General features: G+C 48.7%; 1 pseudogene; it reads right to left on the bottom strand.

Annotated features, from left to right (window-relative positions):
• Nucleotides 1-5,363: 5,363 nt before the first annotated feature.
• LOC130019037 (GPN-loop GTPase 3-like) lies at nucleotides 5,364-23,638 on the bottom strand (annotated as a pseudogene).
• Between the last annotated feature and the right edge of the window lie 72 nt (nucleotides 23,639-23,710).

The following is a 23,710-nucleotide window of genomic DNA, read 5'->3' as shown; positions in this document are numbered from 1 at the left end:
ATGTCTGCAAAGAATAAACAGGAAATAAGTGCCCATTCCAAAATATTTATATTCACTAGTAATTATTACAACTGTGACAGTATCCAAAAAAATTGAACAGGGCCTAGAAAGAAAAAACAAGAAACAAAAACAAAAAGACACCAAACACGGGCCTGAGGAATAGAACAGCGGGTACTGCCCTTGTCTTGCCTGTGGACAACCCAGGTTCAATCCTTGGCACCTTAAATAGTTGCTCAGCCTGACCAGGAGTGATTCCTGAGCACAGGTCCAGAAGTACTGAACATAGCTGAGTGTGGCCCAAACCCCACCCCACCCATCAATAAAAGAAAAAAAATAAAACAAATAAATTGCAGTAGTCAAGGGATCAGTCTGAACGAAGTTTTCAGCTTCTGTGCCTCCCCAGAAGCAGGGGGCAGCACTCACTCCCTCAGGGCCCCCAAGGAGAGGGAAGGCTGCGCCCTGGACTCACCAGCCATCACATCATAGTTGAAATGCTCCGCCGCGGGATCTAAGTTCACCACCTGGACAGAACGGCTGAGGGCTTCACAGAGCTGGACCATGGTGGCACAGTAGGTGCTCTGTGGACCGGGAGGCAGGAGGGGACAGAGCTTCAGGCAGACCCCACACCACCAGACGAACCCCCACAGCCCCTGGTCAGTGTCTGCTGAGGCCCAAACTAAGCCTTAATCCCCGGGACTGGGCATCAGGGAACACCATGCAGTGCAGATCCAGCCCTACCTTGGCCACACTGACCTCTGTACAGCGGCCTCGTCCCGGCCAGTGTCCTTATCCCTGGGAGATGGTCTCCTCACTGCTATCAGGTGCGCTAAGTATGACTGAAAGGGAAGATTTCTCCCCCGCCCTTGATTTTGGGGCCACAGCCAGCGGTATTTAGAGAGGTCTACATCGTTTGGAGATCAAAGCCAGATTGGGTGTGTGCAAGGCCCTGCATGCTGAACCTTTCTGGATTTAATTTCTCTTTGCAAATGAGAATAGGGTCTGGAGCGTAGCACAGCGGCCAGGGAGTTTGCCTTGCACTCAGCTGACCCGGGTTCGATTCCCAGCATCCCCAGCATCCCATATGGTCCCCAAGCACCGCCAGGAGTGATTCCTTAGTGCAAAGCCAGGAGTATCCCCTGTGTAATGCCAGGTATGATCCAAAAACAAAGGCTGTGGAACTAAAGGGACCCTGGTGTGGGGACACGGAGAGTCCAGAGAGCAGGACACTCCCCTCGCACAAGGCTGTCTCTCTTTCAATCCCTGGACCATCCTGCAAGCCTGCCAGGAGTGATCCCTGAGCACAGAGCCAGGAGTGATCCCTGAGCACCACTGGATGTGATCCCAAAAGCAAAAAAATGCGGGAGCTCATACTCCAAAAATACGGTACCCCGTTTGACAGGATTCAAAGTAGCAGGCAACCAATCTTAGAGGGAAATATATATATATTTTTTACATACACACATATATACTTTATATATGTATATATATATATACATATATGTATATATATATATATATATATATACACAAGGTTCAACCTTTTACAACATGTTAGTGATCACTTATAGAAGGGCTCAATGGCCCCTGGGTAGAATACACACTCTTTCCTCTAAGGATACTTTTTTTATAGGATTTTCAGAGATTTTTTGTTGTTGTTGTTTGTTTTTGGGTAACACCTGCCGATGCACAGGAATTTCCCCTGGCTCTGCACTGAGGAATTATCCCTGGCTAATGGTGCTCAGGGGACCATATAGGATGCTTGGAATCGAACCCAGTTTCGCCGCGTGCAAGGCAAACGTCGTACCCACTGTGCTATCACTTCAGTGCCCTGGCAGTTTTTCATATCAAACAATACAAGAGAATAGATTCGTTGAGTTCTGCTTTGGGACAGGGATTAAGGTTCGGGATGGAACTATCCAAAATATGGTGGTGAGAAGGTGTACTGGTGGTGGGATTGGAGTCTGAATATTGAATGTAATCAAATATTGTAAAACACTTTATAAAATAAAAAAATTTGGGGGTTAGAGCGATATGACAGCTGGCAGGGCATTTGCCTTGCAAGTGGCCGGCAAGGTTCGATTCACAGCATCCCCAATGGTCCTCTAAACACCACCAGGAGTAATTCCTGAGTGCAGAGCCAGGAGGAACCCCTGGGAATCACCGGGTGTGACCCAAAAAGCAAAAAGAAATAATAATAATACTAATAATAATTTTAAAAAATGAGGGTGGTAACGAATAAGTTATTTCGCAATAAACACTCTCTGCTCTTCCCCCAGAGCCCTGGCCGCCCAGCCCCCCAAACTCCCATTTTCTTTTTTTTTCTTAAATTTAATTTCATTTTTAAAATATTTAATTTTTTTAATTTTTCCATTTAAATTTTTTTTTAAATTTTTTACTATCTTTTTTTTTATTAGTGAAACACCATGAGGTACAGTTGTAGATTTACAATTTTTTGTGCTTGGGTTTCGATTATACAATGATCAGATACCCATCCCTTCACCAGTGCCCATTTTCCACCACCATGGATAATAACCCCCCCACCCCAATGCCCCCATCCCCCCCGCCTCTGTGGCAGGGCAATCCCCTGTGTTCTCTCTCTCCTTTTGGGTGTTGTGGTCTGCAAAAGAGGCATTGAGTGGCAAACATGTTCAGTCCATAGTCTACTTTCGACATGCATCTCCCCTCCTGGGAGGATCCTCCAAACACCCTTTATTTGGTGCTCCCTTCTCTATCTGAACTGCCCTTCCCTCTAGAATACCTGGCTGGCCTCTATCCTCCTGGTGCTGATCTCAGCTATTCTTGGGTATTAATCTCATATTTTGTTACTTTATATCCCCCAGATGAATGCAATCTTTCTATGTCTATCCCTCTCTTTCTGACTCATTTCGCTTAGCATGACACTTTCCATATTGTACCACTTGTATGTAAATTTCATGACTTCATCTTTTCTAACAGCTACATAGTACTCCATTGTGTAGATGTACCAAAGTTTCTTTAACCAGTCATCTGTTCTTGGGCATTCAGGTTTCTTCCAGTTTCTGGCTATTGTAAAGAGTGCTGCAATGAACAAACAAGTGCAGATGTCACTTCGACTATACATTTTTGCCTCTCTGGGATATATTCCCAGGAGTGGTATTGCTGGGTCAAAGTGATCAAAGTAGAGAGAGAGAGTAATGTGATCAAAGTAGAGAGAGAGAGTAATGTGGAAATCATCTGCCCCACAGGTATAGGGAGGGTGTGGGATGGGGGTATATTGGGGATTTTGGTAGTGGAGAGTGGGCACTAGTGAAGGTACGGGTGTTTCATTGCATGACTGAGACTTAGACCCGACATAGAACCGAAACTTTGTAACTGCTCTCACGGTGATTCAATAAAGACAATGATAAAAAATGAAAAAAAATAGTGTAATGAGGAGTTCATGCCCAATTCAGTCAGCTAATCAGTGGCCGAATAAATAGCAGTCCACTCACATTTTAAAAAAAAAAGGAAAATAACATTTTAGCAGCACATTCTTTCAAGTGGCTGCTCCCTGCTCTCCCCAGGGCCTTGAGTTCACCACATGGACAGGACTTGTGGGAACAGGGAGAGCAGCAGCAGCCCAGAGGGGCTGCACAGAGAGCAAGCCCTGCTGCAGGGCCACAGCTGACCTGTCCTCGCTGTGATGCGCTCGGTGACATCACCGACCTCTCTTTGTGATGCAACCAGACATTCTGCAGCCTCCCCAACTGCCCCATACTCATTACTTGGTTCACTGCGGAAACGCATAGACAGCAAACATGTTTTGCTGTTTACCAAGAAATCGTGGTTGTAAAACCCCCAAGTGTAGGACACTGAAAAGATTCAGAAACTGGGTGAGGACTCATTGGAGAACTCCCCGGAATGCTTCACGAAGACAGTCGCTAGTTCAGGTCAGCAGGAACTGGCCCGGGCAGCCCAGCACTGATGACCGTGATCAGTCTTCATCACCTCCCTGAGTGTGATGGCGCAGAAGCTGTGTATGTGGAAGAGTGTGCACACCCATGTGTGAACGTGTTTATCGGAGGGCGTAAATTTGAGTGTGTACTGGAGATGCTGTGTGTGTGTGTGAGTATGTGTATTTGTGTATGTACGTGTGTCTGTGTGTGTGTTGTGAGATCATCTTGAGGGCAGCCTCTCCTACCAGGTGAGTCATCAAATCTAGCCCCCAAGGCCAGGTCACTGCTCACTGAGTTGGCACTAGGAGGTGCTCTTGGGCCAAGACTTTTCTAAACTTGATTGTTTCAGTCTCATTCCTATGGGAGGTCTGTGTAGATGCAGGTCCACCAGCAGGGAGGAACTCAGAAGGGAGGGGGAAGCAGCGCTTCTGGAGCTGAGCCTTTGTGGTTCTCCCTCCGCAGAGCAGCCCACAGGAGAGAAAGAAGATCTTCTACATATCCTCTGGGTCCAGTTCCTCTGAAGAAAGTCTGGAATCAGCCAGCAACAAGCAGAGCCAGACACCATCTAAGCAGAAAGTTGAGATTGGCCAAGGAGTGTCAACTCCCCAAAGAGCACCGCGTTCAGTGCCTTGGCCTTACACATATGGCAGAGAACGAGACTCAGAGCGCCAGAATAAAACGGGTAAGAACCAAGGGGTGTGTGTATATGCACAAGTAAATGGGGAATGCGAAAAGGCCCACCTAGAGGTGTCCTGGGCGCTGGTGTGGGAAAGGAGAGTCACAGGCCGGAGAGCCTATTCTGGGGAGGCCTCCACAGGAAATCCCCGTGAGGTGGGCCCATGGTCTCCCCTTCCTGCTGGGCTCCCTTTTGGGGTCAGCTTTGGAGAATCCATGGAAGGAGCCCTCTGGGTGACCTTTTCTCTTATTGATTCTTTAGCTCCAGCTCTGAAAGCATACTTGGCTCCGTGTCGAAGGACAGCGCCGTCAATGATCTCTCCAGTACCAGCTGCACGGCCACCCGCTGTGGCAACATTGGACCAGTTCCCAGAGGACCTAGCATGGTTACAACTGGAAGAAGCCCAGGGTCTCACATCAGTGTCTCTGTCTGGAGACCCTCCCACCAATGAGTATCTTGCCTCGGTATATTTTATGATTTTTATTCTTTGTTTTTACTTTATCTGTTATATTTTCATTTAAATAAATTGTGATGGCTACTCTTCACAATCATCCAGTTGCATTTTTTTTCTTTTTCTCTTTTTGGTTTTTGGGTCACACATAGAGAGCACAGGTGTTACTCCTGCCTCTTCACTCAGGAATTACTCCTGGCGGCGCTTGGTGGACCATATGGGATGTTGGTAATCGAACCCAGGTCTGCTGCGTGCAAGGCAAACACCCTACCTACTGTGCTATCACTCCAGCCCCGCATCCAGTTGCATCGTAACAAACTTCTCATTTGTTCTGGCATTCTTGAAAATATTCATCTAACATAGAAGATGATTCTTCTTCATGTTCCTGATATAAATAAAACACAAAATAGAAAATATGTTAATTTCTCCACAGACACAGTATGTATTTACCTACTGTTCAGGCAATGATCTATAATACCCAGAGGTAGTGCTGATAGATATTCATGAACAAAATTGGGGCGAATGAGACAGCACAGGGGGTGGGGCACCACCCTGAACAGGGGGCACAAAGCACCATCAGGTTCTGGAGCATAAAAGCCAGCAAATGCACAACCAGGGTTTTGGTTACTCTTTGTTTTTTTTGGTTTTCAGTTCCTGAGCCACACCCAGAGATCAGCCAGGACGGGCCAGGTTCTTGCTGCCCCTGAGACTTTAACTCAAGGAGCTGCTTAGATCAAACAGGAGGGCAGAGGTGTTCAGGGCAATCCTGGCTCTGTGCTCAGGGACCAGACATGAAACGGGGAACTGACCCAGCATCAGCCCAGGGGAGGCAGAGAATGGTCTTTCCCTCTGCGCCGTTCTCTGGCCCTGGCAAATCTAAAAGGCAAAAGGTAAAGGCCCTCCCGTTGATCGTCGATTTGCTCGAGCGGGCCCAGTAACTTCTCCATTGGAGACTTTGTTGTTACTGTGTCTGGCATATCGAACACTCTCGGTAGCTTGCCGGGCTCTCCGAGAGGGGCGGAGGAATCGAACTCGGGTCGGCCATGTTGGCCGCTTGTAAGGCGAACGCCCTACCCGCTGTGCTATCGCTCCAGCCCTCGGCAGATCTAAATCGTCAGAAATTACCTTGGGTTCTTTGAATTCCAAGTCTTCTCCGTACTGAATGGCAAAATCAATATGCTGTAATACAATGTTCATGCTTTCTTCATCTGAGTGATCGTAAGGCAAAAATCGGACCATCCTGTAGTCATCAATCTACAAATTAGAGATTTCAGAAAGGTCATTCAACTGACGCTTGAGGGTGAACATTGGTAGTCTAATTAATACCATCTATGCCTGTGCAGGGAGGAGCAGACAGAACAACAGCAAATCAGCATTAATTTTTTTATGACCTCTGACCTACTGGAACACTAGTAACATTACAACATTACTTAACTAAAGACTTTTTTTTTTATTTTTGGGTTATACCTGGTGATGCACAGGGGTTACTCCTGGTTCATGTACTCAGGAATAACTCCTGGTGGTTCTCAGGGGACTTATGGGATGCTAGGAATCAAACCCGGCTCGGACCCATGCAACGCAAACGCCCTACCTGCTGTGCTATCTCTCCTGCCCCGACCAGAAACTGAGACTTCTTTTAAAGTAATTGATCTGCATTCAACCACCACTGAAAATTTCAAAAGGGTACAGGCAATTCTGATGTGCCAAGTGGCCAGGAAAAAAAGACATTGCAGAATTTCTCTGCTGTGGGACGAGAGAGCTAGTACACCAAGGTGGGCGCTTGCCTTGCACGTAGGCAAGGGATGAACCCGGGTTCGATCCCCTGCATCCCGTATGCTCCCTGAGCCCACCAGGAATGATTTCTGGAGGCACAGCCAAGAATAAACTCTGACCACTGGTCAGTGTGGCCTCCTGCCCTCTCTGCTACAACCAATGACAACTTTTTTCAGAGGTGAGGGGAGGCCACATCCAGACAACGCTGGTGGCGACCATATGGTGCCAGAGATAACCCTGGGCCCCTTGTGTGCAAAATCTGTGGTGCTGCCCACTGAGCTCTCTCCGTACTTCTATACTAACTTCAAAGCAGACAGCCAACCGCTCCCAACATGCTGCTCCCCTAAAAAGACATGTGTGGCAGGGGATTGCCCTGCCACAGAGGCGGGGGGGATGGGGCGATGGGAGTGGGCGGATATTATCCATGGTGGTGGAAAATGGGCACTGGTGGAGGGATGGGTATCTGATCATTGTATAATTGAAACCAAAGCACAAAAAATTGTAAATCTACAACTGTAAAAAAAAATAAAATAAAATAAGGGGGAAAAAAAACATAAAAAAAGAAAAAAAAAAGACATGTGCTGGTCTGTGCTGTCCTTATGGTGGCCAGTGCCTGGGGTGTGTAAGCATGTGATAAGACGATTAAGAAAAATATGGGTCTGGGGGGTTCGCGGGAGGGGATGAAGAGCTACGACAGGGGTTACAAATGGCCTACACCCCGCACACCTCAGTTTGAACACCCAGCACCACATATGGTCCACCAGGCACAGGGGAGAAACAGCCCCTGAGCACCACCGGGTGTGGTCCCCAAACTTTAAAAACAACCCACAAACACCCCAAACACTTGCAAAACTCATCAGCCCAGGGATTAGCACAGCGCTTGATTCTTGGCACCAGATGGCATCCTAAGCATTGCTGGGTACAGCCAGGAAGGAACCAAAACTGCTGGTACGGCCCTCTGGGCCCTAGCAATGACCACTACTAGCCTGGTGGGCCAATAATCAGGGCGGCCCCTAGGCCCCCCAGCACAGGAGGCCCGCACCCTCAACCACCAAAAATTGTAAAAATACAAAGTCTTACCAGCCCACATATGGCATTAGTCAATTTATTGAATTTTTTGCTTCTGAAGTTACTTGTAGAATGATCTAATAAAGAATACATGTCTGGATCTAGAAACCTTTAAACATGAGAGACTGGTGAAAGAAAGAATTCTAAACACTAAATTTGTAGACTGACAATCGAAGTGAAACAAAAAAGTTTCAGCACTGCAAATGTGACATTAATTATTGTGAACTTACTTCTCAATTTCCTTTGTAGCTCTTTTACTCAGCAGGTCCATTTTTGTCATGATGTTAACTTGCCGGATTTCTAGAGATACCATAGCACTCAAGGCTGCCAAGATGCCAGAAATAAACTGAAAGAGGACGCAGAAAAGGGACGATGAATCAGTTGTCACCAACAGTGTCCAAACAAAAGGTTTCTGATCCCCACTGGAACAAAACCCACCTAAATAGGAGAAACGCTAAGATTGGGGCCCGAGCAAGAGTCCAGGCTTTAAGGCGCTTGCCTTGCGCCTGGTCAGCCCAGGTTCTAGCCCAGCACTCCATAGGGTTCCCAGAGCACTACCTAAGTGATTCCTCAGCACAGCGCCAGTAGTGAGCCCTGAGCACTGCCAGGCTGGGCCTAACAGAAGACTGCTGGGCCAATAGCTGACCTTAGGATTCTAAAGGTGAGGTGGGAAGGAGAAACGCGATCGACAGTGACCACACTTCTCCACTCAACAATATTTTAAAGTGTTCAGGAGGTAGCTGGGGTTGAGTTCAGCACTGAGGAAACATGTAGTGACAGAGATTAAAAGCAGGTGGGCCACATCAAGGCGAGCTCCTTAAGCCCTTTACTATTTTTTTTGAGAAGGGAAGGGTGGTAATACCTGGCAATGCACAGGGGTTACTCCTGGCTCTGCACTCAGGAATTACTACTGGTGGTGCTTAGGTGATGCTAGGAAACGAACCCGGATTGGCTGTGTGCAAGGCCCTACCGGCTGTATTATCACTCCAGCCCCCATATTTAAAATTTACTTATTTATTTATTTTTGGGAAGCCCTATACTATTTCTGACCCTTTAACGTTATCTTCTCTCATGCTCCCTCTCCACCTCACCTGATGGGTATTTCCTTTTTCGTTTCTGGGTCACACAATCCCCTGATATAACTAGTGGGTCACTTCGGCTTCTGCACTAAGGAGTTACTCCTGACCAGCTTTGGGAACCATATGGGTGCTGGAGACGGAACCAAACGCCCTCCCTTTCAATTTTGGGGAATACCCAGTAGTACTCCGAGCTTTGTGGTCAAGGATCACTCCTGGAGCGGCTATGGGGGCCCAGTGGCAGTATGGCAGGAATGACACCCAGGTTGGCCACATGCAAGGCAAGAGCTCTACCCACTGTACTATCTCTCTAGCATCCAGCTTTTTATTTTTCTAGTTTTGGAGCCACACACAGTGGTGCTTGGGACTTACTTCTGACACTGCCCTAGGACAACTCCTGAAGGCGACAGCTGAGAGTTGGGGACCACTAGAACTGCACAAGGGGCAAACTCAGGGCCTCGAATATACCAGCTCTGTGCTCTGCCACTGGAGCCATCTTCTTGGCATATTAATTTAACAAACATAAGTTCTAAGTCACTCCTGCGTATAGTTCATGAACTGTTAAGAATTATATGATTATGACTAAAGGTATTTGTACTCTGCTTGTGCCGGAGACTGAAAAATCAAGGACAGGTATAGTTTCAAACCTTGAACGACTACACCATGAATTGAGAATCAACAAGAAACACTCCACAGACTCGTAACTCCCACTGTTCCAGCTGCTGAACCAGCTGTTTCATCACGGGCAGGTGTGTGTACAACTCAATCTGACCTACAAGAACACAAGCCTATTATAAGCATGAAATACATTCAACCCTCAATTATGGGAAAAAACTTTTCCCAGAAACTGTCTTTGGGGGCTTGAGAGATAATATAGAGGGTGGCAACTTGCCTTGCACACAGCCAACCTGGGTTCGATCCCATAGGGTCCCTTGAGCACAGCCAGGAGTAATTCCTGAGCACAGGAGCTAGGAGTAACCCCTGAGTATCATCAGATACGGCACCCATGGTCCCCCCAAAACTTTTTTAAAGGAAGTCAATCCCTGCAAGTAATATATCCAATTTTGCTTGTTTTAAGCCGCACGTGGGGATGCTTGAGGGTCTCTCCGAAACTGCTGGGAGGGCTCGAAGCTACTCAGAGTCCTACATGCAAAGCCTACTACATGCAAGGCCCACTACATGTAAAGCATGTCCCCAGCCCACTATATCTCTAGCCCCTAAACTATATTCAATTTTTGTTTTTTTTTGGGGGGGGGGTGGGGAGGAACTACCTGATAGTGCTCAGGGCATATTCCTGGCTCTGTGCCCATGGATGACTCGTGGCAGGCTCCAGGAACCATATAGGATAGCAGGGATCGCCTTAGCTGTGTTCAAGGCAAGTGCCCTACCTACTGTAGTATCTCTCTGGGTCCCCCAATATTTTTTTTTCATTTTGGGTCACACCTGGTGATGCGCAGGGGTTACTCCTGGCTCTGCACTCACGAATTAATCCTGGCAGTGCTGGGGGGACCATATGGGATGCATGGGTTCCAGGTCAGCCGCATGCAAGGCAAACGCCCGACCCATTGTTCTATCACACCTGCTCCCCTGGCACCCCCCGGAATTTTTTAAGCAACTCTGGGTGCACATGTACGTAAAAGGGGCATACAAAGAAAATATACTGTCATCATCATCATCACTGTTCTCCTGTTGTTCATCGATTTGCTCGAGCAGGCCCAGTAACATCTCCATTGTGACAATTGATACTGTATTTGGCATATGGAATATGTCACGAGGAGCTTGCCAGGCTCTGCTGTGCAGGCGAGATACTCTTCGGTAGCCTGCCGGGCTCTCCAAGAGGGGTGGAGGAATCAAACTCCAGTCGGCCATGTTGGCTGGTTGCACGAAAATTATTAAAAATGATTTTAAAACGGGCTGCAGTGATAGCACAGCGGTAAGGGCATTTGCCATGCTCACAGCCGGCCCAGCAAAACAGGTTCAACTCCTCTGCCCCTCTCGGATAGCCCAGCAAGCTACCGAGAGTATATTGCCCACATGGCAAAGACTGTTAAGCTACCTGTGACGTATTCGATATGACGAACACAGTAACAACAAGTCTCACAATGGGGAAGTTACTGGGCCTGCTCAAGCAAATCAATGAACAACTAGAGGACAGTCACAGGGATTTCATTTACTTATTTATTTATTAACTATTTTTGCATTTTGGGTCACACCCAGAGATGCTCAGGGTTTATTCCTGGCTCTGCACTCAGGAACCACTCCTGGCGGTGCTCAGGGGACCATATGGGAAGCTGGGATTCGAACCTGGGTCGGGCACGTGCAAGGCAAACGCCCCACCCGCTGTGCTATCGCAGTGATTCAGCCCCGACAATGACAGATTTTAAAACAAATTTTTATTCTCTTAGTGTGAGGGGAGGAACTTTGGGCCAAACCCACTGGTATTCTGGGAGGATTCGTGACTCTATACTAAAAATAACTCCTGGCAGTGCTTGGGGGATCCTATGTGGTACCAGGGATCCAAACTTGGGCTGGCAGAAAGTAAGGCAAGGGCTTTAGCTGCTGTACTATGGCCCTAAAACACAAACAAACAAAAAATCTTGGTTTTGGCCCATACCTACTAGTATTCATTGACCCATATATGGTGCCAAGGACTGAACCTCTGTCTGCCGCAGCATCCTACCCATCCTGCTGTCTCTCTAGCTCTAAAGCAAACCTTTCAAGAGCTGCATAACCGAAGCTGGAGTGATAGCACAGCAGGTAGGGCATTTGCGTTCCACACGGCCGACCCGGGTTCGATTCCCAGCATCCCATATGCTCCCCTGAGCACTGCCAGGAGTGATTCCTGAGTGCAAAGTCAGGAGTAATTCCTGAGTATCACCAGGTGTGACCTGTAAAGCAAAAAAAAAAAAATGCTGCATGACCTGGTACCCAAGAAACAATAGACTGAGCATATACTCTGCATGCAGAAAGCCTGGGCTCAGTTCCCAGCATGCTTTGGTCCCCCAAGCAGGGCTGGGAGCAACCTCCTGATAACAGTTAGGAACAGCCCCAGCCTCTAGCACCTCTGGATTTGGCCCCCAAACAGAAGAAAACAAACAGACATTCCACAGCCCCTCATGGGATGACTGTCCATTGTCCAAGAATCTGGGGTAAAAGTAAATGAGATGCTAATTTCACTTTCTCCCACCAAGGACAGAACTGCACAACTCAGGGAAGGTGACAATCTAATTACTGAGCTACCTGGACAGTCAAAAAGGATGTAGTCATCCTTGACATGGCCAAGGCAGTTCTCCAGCCACTCAAAGTTATTGGCAAAGTACTCCATGCAAAACACCAGTCCTCCATTGAGACCGAAGCTCAGGGAGCCATCCTCCATCACATCATCCACCTCGATCAGTTCCTGGATGTCTGCAAAGAATAAACAAGAAATGAGTGCCCATTCCAAAATATTTACATTCATTAGTAATTACAACTGTGACAGTATCCACAGAAACTGAACAGGGGCTAGAAAGAAAAAACAAAAAACAAAAACAAAAGACCCTAAACAGGGGCCTGAGGAATAGAACAGTGGGTAAGGCGCTTGCCTTGCATGTGGACAACCCACGTTCAATCCTTGGCACCTCATATAGTTCCTCAGCTTCACCAGGAGTGATCCAGGAGCACAGAGCCAGACGTGCTGAACACAGCTGGTTGTGGCCCAAACCCCACCCCACCCATTAAGAAAAGAAAACAAATAAAACAAATAAATTACAGTAGTCAAGGGAATCCCACTCTCAAGTAATGATGCATTACAGTCTCCCAGGTAGACTTTAACCAGAAACACAAGGGGCAGTACTCTTGGAAGGCTAGTAGTTGTACTTATAAAAAAAAATGGGGCATGGCTGGAGAGATAGTACAGGACACCCTGGAGTGACAGCAGTATCAGCAGCAAACCCTGAGCACCACCAGATACGGCCCCAATACAAAATAAAAGGCCAAAGAGACAAGAAGGATTTAGGCCCAGTTCAAATTCCACCCCCACGTAAGCCCTGCAGGAGCAGAGCCAGTAGCGACCCCCAACAGTTAAACCAAATGCTTCAATTCTTGTACTGTATTTTGACCTCTTTCTTCCTTTGGTTTTGGAACCACAGCTGGTGGTCAGGGGCATCCCGAAACATGCACTACATCCCTCTAAGTTAGCACTTTGGACTCTGATTTTTTTCTCCCTCTTTGGCCTCCCAGGCAGTGTTCAGAGGCCCAGGGGCCAGAGACCAAATGCCAGTGCCCCAAAATGAGATGATCACCTGGAAAGGGGTTAGAGGCTAGAGAACTATACCCAACAGTGCTCAGGAGGCCCTGCAGTGCTGGGCATTAAAACAGCATCCTGTGTATGCCAATTATTTGCTCCTAACCGCTCTACTGTCTTCCTGGCCTCCACACTTAATTTTGTGCAAAGATGTTAAGGAATAACACTACAGACTTAGGAAATATTCTCGGCCTCAGAGGAAGCAAGAATTGGGAATGACTTTTTCCTGCACACTCTCATGTACCTTTTGCATTATTCTGAATACTGTGCATATAAAAACATCTGTTCTAAAACAAGTGAAGTGGGGCTGGAGCGATAGCACAGCGGGTAGGGCGTTTGCCTTCCACGCGGCCCAACCCGGGTTCAATTCCCAGCATCCCATTTGGTCCACTGAGCACAGCCAGGAGTACTTCCTGAGTGCATGAACCAGGAGTATCCCCTGTGCATTGCTGAGTGTGACCCAAAAAGCAAAATAAAATAAAAGAGGTGAAGCAAGGGACAGGGCAAGGAGGGATAGTACAGTGGATAGGGGATTCACCTTGCACACTGTCGATCAGGGTTCAATCCCCGGCATGCATATGGTCTCCCCAAGCACCACCAGGAGTTATTCCTGAGTGCAGAGCCAGGACTCACCCGAGCATCAGGAAAAACAAGGGCTAGATAGACTAAAGGCCCTTGCCTTGCATGCTGCCAACTTGAGTTCAATCCCCTCTGACCTAAGAATTTAAAGCGAGACTCATGACATCTCCCTTTTTATTAAGAGAAACAAAGGGAACTGTCACAAGCACATCAATAAGTGGATGCTAACACATGATGTTCTATCTTCTGCTGTCTACCATGAAAGCAGGAATCAGACTGAATGAAGTTTTCAGCTTCTGTGCCTCCCCAGAAGCAGGGGGCAGCACTCACTGCCTCAGGGCCCCCAAGGAGAGGGAAGGCTGCGCCCGGGACTCACCAGCCATCACATCATAGTTGAAATGCTCAGCCGCGGGATCTAAGTTCACCACCTGGACAGAACGGCCGAGGGCTTCACAGTGCTGGACCATGGTGGCACAGTAGGTGCTCTGTGGACCGGGAGGCAGGAGGGGACAGAGCTTCAGGCAGACCCCACACCACCAGACGAACCCCCACAGCCCCTGGTCAGTGTCTGCTAAGGTCCAAACTAAGCCTTAATCCCCCAAGAAACAGACTGAAACCAGGGAAAAGACCCAACCCGGGGCTGGGCATCAGGGAACTGCATGCAGTGCAGAGTCAGCCCTACTGTGGCCACACTGAACTCGGGCCAGCGGCATCTTTCCAGCCAGTGTCCTTATCCCTGGCACATGGTCTACTCACTGCTATCAGGTGGGGTAAGTATGATTGAAAGGGAAGAATTCTCCCCCGCCCTTGATTTTGGGGCCACAGCCAGCGGTATTCAGAGGTGCCTACATCGTTTGGAGATTGAACCCAGATTGTGTGTGAGCAAGGCCCTGCATGCTCAACCTTTCAGGATTCTATTTCCCTTTAAAAATGAGAATAGGGTCTGGAGCATAGCACAGAGGGTAGAACTCAGCTGACCCGGGTTCGATTCCCAGCATCCCATATGGTCCCCTGAGCACCACCAGAAGTAATTCCTGAGCGCAGAGCCAGGAGAAACCCCTGTGCAGTGCCAGGTATGACCCAAAAACAAAGGCTGTGGAACTAAAGGGGCCCTGGAGCGGGGACACGGAGAGTCCAGAGGGCAGGACACTCCCCTCGCACAAGAAATCCAAATGGCTAAAAGGCGCATGAGAAAATGCTCTACATCATTAATCATCAGGGAAATGCAGACCAAAACAGCAATGAGATATCATGTCACACCACAGAGATTGGCCCACATTCAAAAGAACAAAAGCAACCTGTGTTGGTGCGGATGTGGCTAGAAAGGCACCCTCCTTCACTGCTGGTGGGAATGCCAACTGGTTCAACCCTTTTGGGAAACAGTATGGACGACTCTCAAAAAATTAGAAATTGAGCTCCCATTTGACCCAACAATACCACTCCTGGGAATATACCCCGCAGAGGCTAAAAAGTATAGTCAAAGTGACATCTACACTTGTTTGTTCATTGCAGCACTGTTTATAATAGCTAGAATATGGAAAAACCTGAGTGACCGAGAACAGATGACTGGTTAAAGAAACTTTGGTACATCTACACAATGGAGTACTATGTAGCAGTTAGAAAAAAATCAAGTCGTTAAGAGAAGGAACACATGGAGGGTGCGGGAACCACAGATCCCGGAGGGAAAAAAAAAAAAGAAAAAACGGGTTCCAAAAAGAGCCGAGATCACCGGCAAGTTCCAGATGGAGTAGGTGCCGCATCCCGCCTCCCCCAGATGGAACCCCGGTGACCAGAAGCCTCTACAAACACAGCTCGAGTATGCGGGAACGAGGACTTTTTCTCAAATCTGCCGGACTACACCTCCCAGGTAACCTCTGATCCCGGAAGTCACGCCCACAGCCCGCCCCCCAGCGCCATCTTTGAAGCGTGCAGCATAAGAGAAGGAACACATGGAGGGTGCGGGAACCACAGATCCCGGAGGGGAAAAAAAAAAAGAAAAAACAGGTTCCAAAAAGAGCCGAGATCACCGGCAAGTTCCAGATGGAGTAGGTGCCGCATCCCGCCTTCCCCAGATGGAACCCCGGTGACCAGAAGCCTCTACAAACACAGCTCGAGTATGCGGGAACGAGGACTTTTTCCCAAAACCGCGCGGCCGCTTATGCGGCCGCGCAACATCTCTCTACATACAAAGTGATCAATGAGAAGTAAACTGCCCAATCTTTCTCCCTGAAAATCAGAGTTAAGTTTGGAGCACGGCCACAGCCCCAGAAACACAAGGACTTAATGCAGAACCCAGCAGCTTAGAGCAGAAAAGTGAACGGACGATGCGTTAACCCAGGCCATCATTTCTGCCCAGAGGGGAAAGGGTGTTGCCCCATTCGCCCTCTCTTCTCTGGAAAGAAGGATGGCGGCCGCATGGGAGCCTTGTGGACAGCAGGTATGAGCCGGGGGTGTGGGGGGCGACTAAAACCTCACGAGAAGGGGGGCGTTCCGGTCCGTCCTTCACACCCTACCGAGGTCAACAGTTGCCCCCCACGAGCGGCTCCCCAGCACGGCCACAGTCCCAGAAGCACAAGGACTTAATGCAGAACCTGGCAGCTTGGAGCAGAAGAGTGAAAGGACTATGCATTAATCCAGGCCATCAAGTCTGCCGGAGGGGAAAGGGTGTTGCCCCATTCGCCCTCTCTTCTCTGGAAAGAAGGATGGAGGCCGCATGGGAGCCTTGTGGACAGCAGGTATGAGCCGGGGGTGTGGGGGGCGACTAAAACCTCACGAGAAGGGGGGCGTTCCGGTCCGTCCTTCACGCCCTACCGAGGTCAACAGTTGCCCCCCACGAGCGGCTCCCCAGCACGGCCACAGTCCCAGAAGCACAAGGACTTAATGCAGAACCTGGCAGCTTGGAGCAGAAGAGTGAAAGGACTATGCATTAATCCAGGCCATCAAGTCTGCCGGAGGGGAAAGGGTGTTGCCCCATTCGCCCTCTCTTCTCTGGAAAGAAGGATGGAGGCCGCATGGGAGCCTTGTGGACAGCAGGTATGAGCCGGGGGTGTGGGGGCGACTAAAACCTCATGGGAAGGGGGGCGTTCCGGTCCGTCCTTCACGCCCTACCGAGGTCACCAGTTGACCCCCACGAGCGGCTCTCCAGCACGGCCACAGCCCCAGAAGCACAAGGGCTTAATGCAGAACCCAGCAGCTTGGAGCAGAAAAGTGAAAGGACTATGTGTTAATCCAGGCAATCATTTCTGCCCAGAGGGGAAAGGGTGTTGCTCCCTTCCGCCCCCCTCCCTCTGGAAAGAAAGATGGCGGCCACATGGGAGCCTTGTGGACAGCAGGTATGAGCTGGGGGTGTGGGGGCGACTAAAACCTCATGGGAAGGGGGACGTTCCAGTCCGTCCTTCACGCCCTACCGAGGTCACCAGTCACCTCCCACGAGCGGCTCTCCAGCACATCCACGGCCCCAGAAACACAAGGACTTAATGCAGAACCCAGCAGCTTGGAGCAGAAAAGTGAAAGGACTATGCGTTGATCCAGGCCATCAAGTCTGCCGGAGGGGGAAGGGTGTTGCCCCATTCTCCCTCTCCTCTCTGGAAAGAAAGATGGCGGCCACATGGGAGCCTTGTGGACAGAAGGTATGAGCCGGGAGTGTGGGGGCGACTAAAACCTCATGGGTCGGGGGGCGTTGCGGTCCGTCCTTCACGCCCTACCGAGGTCACCAGTTGCCCCCCACGAGCGGCTCCCCAGCACGGCCACAGCCCCAGAAGCACAAGGGCTTAATGCAGAACCCAGCAGCTTGGAGCAGAAAAGTGAACGGACTATGCGTTGATCCAGGCCATCAAGTCTGCCGGAGGGGGAAGGGTGTTGCCCCATTCGCCCTCTCCTCTCTGGAAAGAAAGATGGCGGCCACATGGGAGCCTTGTGGACAGCAGGTATGAGCTGGGAGTGTGGGGGCGACTAAAACCTCATGGGAAGGGGGGCGTTTCGCTCCGCCCTTCACGCCCTACCGAGGCCACCGGTTGCCCCCCGCGAGTGGCTCTCCAGCACGGCCACGACTCCAGAACACAGAAACCAATTTCTTAACTATCTGACTTTCAGTAGAAATACTTCCAGGGTCAATAGGTAAAATAGCAGAAATCCAAAACCAACATTTAATTCTTGAACCCAGCTGTAGAAAGCAAATCACTTCACAATGCTTTTTCAGCATGTCTGATTGGGGGGGGGGGGTAAACTCTAAATAATAGTGGTGAATCTTTTATTGGAACAATGAATCTAATCAAAGCAGATAGAGTGTTAACTAGAATTCATCTGCCTCACAGGGACGGGGAGGGGTGGGGGGTGGGGATTTATTGGGGTTCTTCATGGTAAAAATAAGTATTGGTAAAGGGAAATGTGTTTGATATCTGCATGACTGAGACATAAACCTGAAAGCTTTGTAACCTTTCCCACAGTGATTCAATAAATAAATAAAATAAAAAAAAATTAAAAAAAAAAAGAAAAAATCAAGTCATGAAATTGACATACAAGTGGTACTACATGGAAAATATTATGCTAAGCGAAATGAGTCAGAAAGAGAGGGACAGACATAGAAAGATTGCATTCATCTGGGTAACATAAAGTAACAAAATAAGAGACTAACACCCAAGAACAGCTGTGATAGATACCAGGTTGTTCTCTCCATGGCTGAGAGGGGAGCTGCACACTCTACGGGTAAAGGCAACTCAGATAGAGAAGGGAGCACCAAATAAAGGGTGCTGGGAAGATCTGCCCAGAATGGGAGATGCCTGCTGAAAGTAGTCTATGGACCGAACATGATTGCCACCCAGTGTCTCATCTGCAGACCACAGTACCCAAAAGGAGAGCTAGAACAAAAGGGAGTGCCCTGCCACAGAGGCAGGTGGGATGGGGGATCTCGGATGGGAGGGATACTGGGATTGGTGGGGGTGGAGAATGGGCACTGGTGGTGGGATTGGTACTCAATCATTGGATAACTGAAACCTAAGCACAAAAACTTGTAAGTCTACAACCGTACCTCATGGTGCTTCACTAATAAAACAGAAAAACAGAAAAGACCCTGAATGATCGGTTTGAGGCTCTGCATATTCGTAGAAGGAGCAGATGCCACTGGGCTACGCTAGCACGCAACAGGGATGAATGGAGACGTTACTGGCACCGCTCAAGTAAATCGATGAGTAACGGGGTATCAAGTGATCAAGCGATCAAGTGACTTTTAATCTTTTAATTGTACAAATAATATTCAGTGTAGGAAAACTAAAAGGTAAAGGTAAGATAATGATCTTTCTTAATTTTCACAGGTATATTTCCTTTGGAAAAAAATGTATGTTACAATACGTTTTGCTCCCCAAAATCAATAAAACTGATCCAACAGCACCTGTGACCATCAGTGCTACTTTGTTATATACAAAGTTATTTACATTCATTGCAATTTCACCTTCAAAATCTTTTTTGGGAGGAGGAGTACACCTAGCTGTGCCTAGAGCTTAGCCAGAGATCACGCTCGATCACCCTCAGGGGCTCCTGAGACCACACGCAGTAATGGGGAAGGAACCCAAGCTGGATGCATGCAAGGCAAGCACCCAACCTGCAGTACTAGTTCTATGCCTCCTCAATTCTCACAATCGTACTTGGTGCTAGTCATATTATTTTACTTTGAGGGAAAGGAGGGATTTGGGATCACACAGGTGGTACCCGGGGTGTACAAGGTGACTTCCATCTCTGGTCTTGGAAGTCACTCCTGACGGATGGTACAGAACGTGTGGTGCCAGGAATGGACCTGGGCATCTTGCACTCAAAGGACACACCATCCTTTATATTAAGTCTGCAGCCCTGATGCTATTAAAGATTGCTTTAAGCAGCAGCAATTCCAAAATAACTCAACATCAGATTCAGGCATGCTGCTGATAACAGACTCATTATTGCTTGGGATTTTTTTTTCCATGAAAACAAACTTTCAGATTTTTTCACTCTTGAGCTTTCAGATTTTTTGACTCTGGAGAAGTCCATGTTCTCCCTTGAACAAGTATTTATCTTCCAACTTTTTTTCTACTTTGGAGAAGCCCATGTTTGCTCATGAACCCACATTCTTCACTTTCTCTCCCTTCATATCCAATCTCCAAATTTCTTACAATAATCTATTTTTGCTGGACTTAAAAAAGAAAGGATAGGGGAATGGTGCCGCCAGCAGGTCAATCTGTACCTGTGAGGCGAGTGCATCAGCAGCATGATGGCGCCTTCAGACTTCCAGATACCCCAAAATTGCTGCTGTGTCACACTTTACAATAGTCAGAATCTGAAAAAAACCTGAATGCCCGAGAACAGATGACTGGTCAAAGAAATTTGGCACATTTACACAATGGAGTACTATGTAGCTGTTAGAAAAGACGAAGTCATGAAATTTCCATACAAGTGGTACTACATGGAAAATATCATGTTAAGAAAAATGTCTCAGAAAGAAAGGAATAGACATAGAAAGAATGCATTCATCTGGGGAACATAAAGTAATAAAATAGGAGACTAACACCCAAGAATGGCCGAGATGAGTACCATGAATTTTCCTCCATGCCTTGGAGGCAAACCACACATGCTAGTGGAAAAGGGAGATCAGATAGAGAAGGGAACACCAAATAAAGGTGTTGGGAGATTCCTCCCAGGATGGGAGAAGCATGCTGAAAGTAGACTATAGACCAAACATGATTGTCACCCATTGCCTCTTTTGCAAACCACAACACCCAATAAGAGAGTGAGAACAAAAGGGAATGCCCTGCTACAATGGCAGGGTGGGATGAGAGGAATGGGGGGTGGGAGGGATCCTGGGATCCGTGGTGGTGGGAAATGGGCACTGGTGGAGAGATGGGTATTTGATCACTGTATAATTGAAACCCAAGCACAAAAATTTGTAAGTCTGCAACTGTACCTCACTAATAAAAAAATTCCTGCTGTGCGTTTGGCCAGACCCCAAAAACTTGGGCAAAGTTTACCAAGAAAGTACACGGCCAAAAGTTAGATATGTGGGAAACACACCCACAGAACACCTCCAGTTCAGCTATATAATTGGAGGCATGGCCTCTCTGGTTCCTGATTGAACTGTTTCATGGTCATGATCCCAGAGACTCAGAAACAAATCTCGAAACCCAGGGGCTTTTGGCAGAAATGCGTCTGGTCCCTACAGTAGGTTACCAATGCTGGGCCAATCCAGGTGGGAATAGGTTTCGTGCCTTGGCCTGTTCCCCTCGGCGGCGCAGTGGCCGCCATCCTTCAGAGGCCACTGGACAGTCAGGTTTGGACCCCAAGTGACGAGACATGCAGGGCCTTGCGGGATGGGGGTGGAGGCCGGGCCTGTCCACCCCACCCCATCGAGACCCCAAGTCATCGCCAACGAACGGCCTCTCTGTCTCCTGATAAAGCTGCTTAATAGCCATGATCCCGGAGACTCAGAAACAAACCTCGAAACCCAGTGGCAATTGGCAGAAGTACGTCCGGACCCCACAGTACCTTACTGTGGCCAGGCCTCCCCAGGGAAGAAAGGGTGTTGTCACTCCGCCAGCTCCCTCTTGGCGGCTCGGAAGCCGTCATCCTCCAGAGGCCACTGGACAGTCAGGCTTGGGCCCGCAGTGACAAAATTTGTTGGGCCTCGCGGGATGGGGGGAGAGCCGGTCCTGTCCTCTCCACCCCAACAAGACCCCAAGTAATCGCTCATGAACGCCCTCTCTGGCTCCTAATCAAGCTGCTCAATGGCCATGATCCCAGACACTCAGGAGCAAATCTCGAAACCCAGTGGCCTTTGGGAGAAATCCATCCAGATTAGTGTTAAAATTTCAGGATTTCAAAACCACATGGCCCTTCTGCAGCCGCGCGACATCATATGTTATCCATAACCAGCAATAGATCACAAATTGTCTACTGTTGCCTTTTCAGCAAATCTGAGTGTTGGGGTAAAATCTCAAATAATAATGGTGGGTCTAGTGTCGAACTATTGAATGTGATCAAAGTAGAGAGAGAGTAATGTGGAAATCATCTGCCCCACAGGTAGAGGGAGGGTGTGGGATGGCGGTACATTGGAGATTTCGGTAGTGGAGAATGGGCACTGGTGAAGGTACGGGTGTTTCATTGTATGACTGAGACTTAGACCCAAAAGCTTTGTAACTGCTCTCACGGTGATTCAATAAAGACAATGATAAAAAATGAAAAAAAGAGAGTAAGGAGGAGTTCATGCCCAATTCAGTCAGTTAATCAGTGGCCGAATAAATAGCAGTCCACTCACATTTTAAAAAAAAAAGGAAAATAACATTTTAGCAGCACATTCTTTCAAGTGGCTGCTCCCTGCTGTCCCCAGGGCCTTGAGTTCACCACATGGACAGGACTTGTGGGAAGAGGGAGAGCAGCAGCAGCCCAGAGGGGGCTGTGCAGAGAGCAAGCCCTGCTGCAGGGCCACAGCTGACCTGTCCTCGCTGTGATGCGCTCGATGACATCACCGACCTCTCTTTGTGATGCAACCAGACATTCTGCAGCCTCCCCAACTGCCCCCATACTCATTACTTGGTTCACTGTGGAAACACATAGACAGCAAACATGTTTTGCTGTTTACCAAGAAATCGTGGTTGTAAAACCCCCAAGTGTAGGACACTGAAAAGATTCAGAAACTGGGTGAGGACCCATTGGAGAACTCCCCGGAATTCTCCACGAAGACAGCCGCTAGTTCAGGTCAGCAGGAACTAGCCCGGGCACCCCGAGCACTGCTGACCGTGATCAGTCTTCATCACTCCCTGAGAGTGATGGCGCAGAAGCTGTGTGTGTGGAAGAGTGTGCACACTCGTGTGTGCATGTGTTTATCGGAGGGAGTAAATTTGAGTGTGTACTGGAGATGGTGTGTGTGTGTGTGAGTATGTGTATTTGTGTATGTACGTGTGTCTGTGTGTGTGTTGTGAGAACATCTTGAGGGCAGCCTGCTCCTAGCAGGTGAGTCATCAAATCTAGCCCCCAAGGCCAGGTCACTGCTCACTGAGTTGGCACTAGGAGGTGCTCCTTGGCCAAGACTTTTCTAAACTTGATTGTTTCAATCTCATTCCTATGGGAGGCCTGTGTAGATGCAGGTCCACCAGCAGGGAGGCACTCAGAAGGGAGGGGAAGCTGCGCTTCTGGAGCTGAGCCTTTGTGGTTCTCCCTCCGCAGAGCAGCCCACAGGAGAGACCGACCCTCCCTCAGCAGAGCAGCCCACAGGAGAGAAAGAAGATCTTCTACATATCCTCTGGGTCCAGTTCCTCTGAAGAAAGTCTGGAATCAGCCAGCACCAAGCAGAGCCAGACACCATCTAAGCAGAAAGTTGAGATTGGGCAAGGATTGTCAACTCCCCAAAGGGCACCGGCTTCAATGCCAAGGCCTGACACATATGGCAGAGAACTAGATTCAGAGCACCAGAAGAAAACGAGTAAGAACCAAGGGGTGTGTGTATATGCACAAGAAAAAGGGGAATGGGAAAAGGCCCACCTAGAGGTGTCCTGGGGGCTGGTGTGGGAAAGGAGAGTCACAGGCCGGAGAGCCCATTCTGGGGAGGCCTCCACAGGAAACCCCCGTGAGGTGGGCCCATGGTCTCCCCTTCCTGCTGGCCTCCTTGTTGGGGTCAGCTTTGGAGAGTCCATGGAAGGAGCCATCTGGTGACCTTTTCTCTTATTGATTCTTTAGCTCCTGCTCTGAAAGCATACTTGGCTCCGTGTCCAAGGAAAGTGCCAACACTGATCTCTCGAGTACCAGCTGCACGGCCACCTGCTGTGGCAACATTGGACAAGTTCCCAGAGGACCTAGCATGGTTACAACTGGAAGAAGCCCAGGGTCTCACATCAGTGTCTCTGTCTGGAGACCCTCCCTCCAATGAGTATC

The sequence above is a fragment of the Sorex fumeus genome, unplaced genomic scaffold (assembly GCF_029834395.1).
Source record: "Sorex fumeus unplaced genomic scaffold, SorFum_2.1 ptg000400l, whole genome shotgun sequence".
Classification (NCBI taxonomy): domain Eukaryota; kingdom Metazoa; phylum Chordata; class Mammalia; order Eulipotyphla; family Soricidae; genus Sorex; species Sorex fumeus.
The sequence above is the reverse complement of the archived record's forward strand: the minus strand, read 5'-3'. Positions and strand labels throughout refer to the sequence as shown.